Genomic DNA, 6616 nt, shown 5'->3' with positions numbered 1-6616 from the left:
TTCCAAAAATATTCACGTACAGCAACTCCACGTGTATTTGAGGGCCCTTGTAAGATTCCATCTAAATTTTTATTAGTTCATTAACATGAAGTTCAACTAGCTACTTTAGTATTATTGGATACACAGGTGCGGAAGATAAATCACAGAATCATTAAGGTTGGAAGGAACCTCTAGGGATCACCTAGTCCAACACTCCATGTTAAAGCAGTTCCCTTTAGCAAGTCACACAGGAAAGCATCCAGGCTGGTTTTGAATATGTCCAGAGAAGCAGGTTCCACAGCCTCTCTGGACAGCCTGTGGCAGTGCTCTGTCACCCTCACAGTAAATAATTTTTTCCTCATGTACATATGGAACTTTTCAACTTCTTTTCCAGTTTGTGCCCATTGCCCTTGTTCTGTCACTGGGCACTGATGAAAAGAGCTCAGTCCCATCCACTTGACTCTCACCCTTTAGATATTTATAAGCACTGATAAGATACCTCTCAGTCTTCTCTTCTCCAGGTTGAACAGTCCCAGATCTCTCAGCATTTACTCATCAGAGAGGTGTTCCAGGCCCATCATCATCTTTGCTGCCTTCAGACGGACTCTCTCCAGTAGTTCCCTGATTTTTTTGAACTGAGGAGCCCAGACACAGACATAGGTTCAAAAGGGCAGAGTAGAGGGGGAGGATCATCTCCCTCAGCCTGCTGGCCATGCTCTTTTTAATGCATCCCAGGATACCACTGGCCTTCTTGGCCACAAGGACACACTACTGGCTCACGGTCAATATGTTATCCACCAAGACACCTAGGCCATTCTCTGCAGAGCTCCTCTCCAGCAGATCAGCCCCTAACCCATACTCATGCATGCAATTATACTTCCCCAGATGTATGGCTGTACACTTGCTTTTGTTGAGCTTTGTCAAGTTCTTCTCTGCCTAATTCTGCATCCTGTCCAGGTCTCACTGAATGGCTTCACAGCCTTCTGGTATGTCAGTCATTCCTCCCGGCTTTGTATCGTCAGCAAACTTGCAGAGAGTGGTCTCTATCCAAGTCACTGATGAGGAAAGCTGAAGGAGAGAATGTGGAGGACATGAAAGAGATGTCAGCTGTCATAACCTCTGTCCCATAAAGAACATGCTCTAGAGCAGGAATGTCCAATCATAGAATCACAAGGTTAAAGAGGACCTACAAGATCATCTAGTCCAACCATCCTCCCATTACCATTGCTGCCACAAGCCACTAAACCTTATCTCATAGCTCCTCATCCAGACACCAGTCTGTGGCTCACAGACAACATGCAGCTAGGGACAACTAATAATGCAGCATCCCTAGATCATAACCTTTTGCCATCATATGATTTTTAGTAATATTTTTCCTAATTCAGTGCTACATAGTTCTAGTGCAAACTACAGAGGAAACAGAATGCTGTGGAGGGTAAGACACAGAGCAATACTAACTCCACCCCTCATACCTGCCATATTCAATCTCATTGTAACCCACAAGTGAGACACATTTCATGCACTTGTGCAACCTGGTGAATAAAATACAGTGATTGTCAATGATAACATTTCATTTTTTGAATCAAAAGGAGCACTAGTGCCGGAACTTGAAGATGAAAAATGGCTCACAGATTTACCATTTTTACTGGATTTGACCATTCATTAAATGAGTTAAACATGCACCTTCAAGGTGAAAATCAACTTGTCTGTGCTGTGTTTCTACTTATCTGTGCACTGGCTTCACAAAACAGGGTCAAATATTCCACTAGTTTTATGTTTTCGTTGCCTTCTCCTTTTTTAATAAGAAATATATATTTTAAAAAGAAGTTTTGTTCCATACATGTATAAATTACTTAATATATTTTATATGCAAGCCAAGACAACAACGCTTCATTCACGTGGCCCAGGCAAGGCAAAAGATTGGACACCTATGCTATAGAGAAAAAGCCAAATGTCAAAGTGTGAGAAAGGAAAAGGAGAAGAGACAAAGGCTGTGAAACTATGCTCAGTGCAACCTTAAACAGACGGTACATAGCATCTCATCTGAGATCCTTTCTGAGATTTGGCATACCTTGCTGCTCTAATAGAATTTTTCCATCAGTGCACCATTGAAAGAAGAGTCTAAAATAGGTCATATATGCTGTCCCATACATACTAATATCCTGCTCAAAAGGGCAAACCAAAATTGCCTTTTGAGATTGCCTAGTGTTCAGAAAGAATCAGAATGGTAATGTCACAAATATGGAACTGAAGCAGTGATGACTTGCAGTTGTTTCTACCCAAGCTCTAATTAAGTACTAATTACACTTTATTTGTCAGATACCAGGGGAATTAACCACTCAAGATGTCTTCTACTCCTTCACAGAGGAGGTCCAGAAGTCCAGCAAAACAAATTTACTTTTTTCACTCCTCTCCAAATCATTTTAGTTACCGAGTTACTAGCGTGCCAAGAGGTGTGTTTGTTCAACACAGAACAGAATTCTGCATGCTGTGAAAAACTGTTTATTTAGGAAACATTAATTCCTTTTCTCCTGTTACTGAACACCCTCTGAATGGCAACAATGTGTAAACATTAGTTTTTCACAGCTGAGTCTGAGCAACAGATCTAAGGACAAAATGGTATTCCATGCTCCTCTCCAATGTGATCTAGTTTTCTTGCTTTTTGAATATACGTAGTAATTACAGATCACATAAACTTTACCTTTCTTGGAAAACTATAAGCACACTTGAATGATAAATGATAAATAAATATGAACTTATGGATCCTTTGCAGTCCCACTGCAATCCCATTGATTGATGTATGGGAACTGCTGAGTCACAGCCTGAACCACTGATTGAGCACCTGTGGAAAGGACCAGCCATCCCTGGGAGCACAGGTGAATGCAATTCAGCTGTGTGACTAGAAACAGGCCTGACTACACCCCTCCTAGACAGCATTTAAGGGCTGACTGCCACTGGGGAAGGATTTCTTTCTAAAGGTTCTCCTTTGTGGAGTTTTTCATTGCAAGCCTAAATCTTTGGATACAGGTGAGCATTCCTTCTCTGTTTGTTCCTTTGTTATCTCACTATGATACTCTTTCCAACTGTACTTTGTTGACTGTACAATTGCAAGTATGAGCAGAATGTCTTCATGCTAACATCTAGAGAATATATTAAACTTTTGGTTTATTCAGAATCTTATTAGTCTTTTATGCAACACAGTACTCTCATGAGCTACTGCAGGAGATGAGTGTAGGGAAAGAATGAAATAAATACTCTGATAATTTAATTTAAAAAATAAAAAATATATTTTTGCTATGATCATCTTCCTGTTTAAAACAAAACAATGAAATATTCATGGAAAATGCTGGCGTTGTTCTGAGTGTATCAAAAGAAACTAAACTGCCATTCAACTTCAGGCATGAATCTTTGGCCTTAGAGCTTGTCCACTTGTTTCTTCCATTTCTGTCCCCTGATTTAAATCAGTAAATGTTATGTCTGAGGGATTTTTGTGTGTGTGTTTGTTCATTGGTAGTGTACCTCTGGCACAAAGCTGTAATGGTTTCAGACTAAATGGGAAGAGCTGGTGAACTTCCTCTTTATTTAAATCACAAATTTCTGACAATCTGCTTCTATCCTGCAGGATTTCAAAAGCCCTCGAATTTAAAGCAAGTTCACTTTGAAGAGCTGCTAGTGTTCAGTGGAAAAGTAAAACATTTGTAATTGATTTTTTTTTTCCTATGGTTCTTGCTTTACTGCTGTACTATTATTAAGGTGCTTATACCAAAAGAGAGTCTTGACCTAGTTTTTAATTAGGCCAGTGTTCCCTCTGTCCTGTTTACCAGCTCAGCCTGTAATGGCAATGCCAGACAGTAATCAGCTTCTGGTGACAGTCATAATAATTCAGTGATCTTATAATTAATGAAATAACTTCTGACAGTCCACATCAAACTGCTCCCAAGACATAAATTATAGTTTCCTCATAGATCTGCTACTCATGCTGCTTATTTTGATTTCTGTTTTGCATTGATATTCAAGGCACCTTAAGATAAAGAACTTTCCTGTTTACAACCAAAAGTTAATAAAGCATCTTTTCATATGTATCTAAAACAGACACATCTGAAAGTGAGAGCCACAATACAAGAAAACCTTGTGACAGTATTCCTGTGGCAGGGCTTTGCTTATCTGATTGAAAGCAGTCCTTCATATCTTGGAATAATCTCCAGCAAAAATTGCCACAGATGGTGTTAGTTAGTATTTGTGGAGTTTGAGATTAGTATTTGGCTGCAGATCTATCTCCACATGTTTCTGTGATACTGAAAAGAGCACAGAGTTAGAGAAGATTGGGTGAACATAAACATTCCTTAAAGGAAACTGTTACAGTCAAAAAGATTAGTGCAGTGGAAAGGCAAAACAGGAGGTGGCCCCAGTCACCTGTACTGTACCCTTTGGCCTAAGGCTGTGTAAGTATATCAGGCACCAATGAGGGTGTCCTGATCTGCCTTAGGGACATCGTGGGGGTTATTTTAATTGCCAATTTGGGGTCTTACCGTATTATCTGTGCCTGTAGTTTGGATCTAAGTGGGATGGCCCACGTTGTCTGTAGCATTTTCAGGGCACTGAGTCTGCTATCTCTAGGCCTTTCATTCTTATCCCACAGGGTTTCATAGAGTCACTTTGTCCACCCCTGCAGAGACTGAGAGTCTGTCTTCAGGGCAGCCTTAGGAGTACCACTATAATGTTCAATAAGACTTGTCCCTGTTGGATTATATGGCAGGTAGAATCGCAATTCGATGTTGTTTTCTTCTGCCTAGTGTTGTATCATCTCACCAGTAAAATTAGTACCTTGGTTGCTCTCAATGACTTGAGGTGTCCCATAGGCAGACATCAACTTGATAAATGCTTTAATGCTATGTGCCTGGTTCTCTCAGCTGTGTGTGAAGGAGAGGCTGAGCTGTAAGGATCTTGCATGTTGTTGTGCGAGTCAACACGGATTAATTATTCTCTAAGGAACTGAGAGAGACCTGAAATCCAGCTGCCCTGGTCCTTATGGGTGACTTCAACATTGCAGATGTTAACTGACAGTAACACACAGCTAATAAAAATGGATCCGGGAGATTCCTAAAAGACCTTCCTCATACAGGTAATATGTTTTTTTATCTTTTGTTTGCATCAATGGCTTGGATGCAGGGCTAAGATATGTACTAAGTTTATGAATAAAATTAAACTGGGAGGGGAGCAGCCACATGGAAAGTGATCTGGGGCTTCCTGCTGATGGCAAGTGTGCCCTGGCAGCCATAAGGGCCAATGAACACTGGGGTGCATCAGACCCAGCACTGCCAGACAGATGATAGAAGGTACCTGGCTTGCTACTGCATCAAAACCCGTGGCAATACAGCAGTATGCTCAAGGGCTCCAAGATCTGTAGAGGGACTTTCAATGCCCTTTGTATCACTGCCTTCCTGGTGAGAAACTGCTGAGCTACTGCTGCCTCTGCTACGCTCATATCTCCCATTGCAGGATAGACCTAGCAAGAGCGTACTTCTGTAATGTTTGCCACAGCCATAAGAAGCAGAGGGTTGAGAAAGGAGGAGGGGAAATGATCACTGATGCATAGCTCTATTTTTCTTTTATTCTTCACAGCAATGAGTCGAGCTTAGAAAGATGTGAATCTTTGTAACTGCACCTCATCCTGTTTCCTCTTGCTAAGTACTTACTTTCTCTACGCTTTTAAACCACATAATGCCTCTATATCCAGGCACTGCAATGGCACTTGCCATCCTAAAAACAACCTTACGCTCTCTGCATACTGTAATTCTCTCAGGTAGCTGCAAATGTTTATGAGCAATTTTCTAAGAAGGTCGCAGATACTTCCTTTTAGTGAAATGAATCTTTTCTAGCTGAGGAATAGCAGTAATTTCATCTGGTAAGTGATCAGGCATATGTTGTTGAATCATGCAGACCAAATATTTATTTTGGCCAGTCCAAAAATACCTAGCTGGCACACATTGGGTTGCCCAGCTCTTAGCTGAATGACTGCAAATGAGAAAGAAATGCAAAAAAATCACAGCTTGTTTATGCATAATTTGTGTGCTCACAGTAGAAAGGGCTATGTATCTCAGCTAAATCATTTGCAGTGAATAATTCTACTGTTTGGTACAGATGCAGAGCAATGAAACTTACAGAACATTATGGAAATATATCTTCCATCCTCAAGAGATGTGAGAATTTTAATTCCTGGCACTGAAGACAGGCTTGAATGAGAATGTGATTAAACTTTTATAACTGCTTGGTGTTTTCTTGGCTCAATCAATATTCTTTTCAATAAGCCCTTGGCCTGTTTTTGAAGCCCTGCCAATATTTGGTTTTCAGCAAATGTGGCTTTATTTTTCATTCCTGCTGATGTGATCAACACAGTGACATTGATGACAATGAGTATTGTGTTCAAACATTTTCAAACAATTCAATCTGCTCATGCAGGATAGAGGGTAGGTAGATCACAGAATCACAGAATTACCCGGGTTGGAAGGGACCTCAAGGATCATGTAGTTCCAACCCCCCTGCCTGGCAGGGCCACCAAACATACACATTTACTAGATCAGGTTGCCCAGGGCCCCGTCCAACCTGGTCTTGAACACCTCCAAGGACGGGGCATCCA

The sequence above is a fragment of the Coturnix japonica genome, chromosome 1 (assembly GCF_001577835.2).
Source record: "Coturnix japonica isolate 7356 chromosome 1, Coturnix japonica 2.1, whole genome shotgun sequence".
Taxonomy (NCBI): domain Eukaryota; kingdom Metazoa; phylum Chordata; class Aves; order Galliformes; family Phasianidae; genus Coturnix; species Coturnix japonica.
This window is presented reverse-complemented; position numbering follows the sequence as displayed.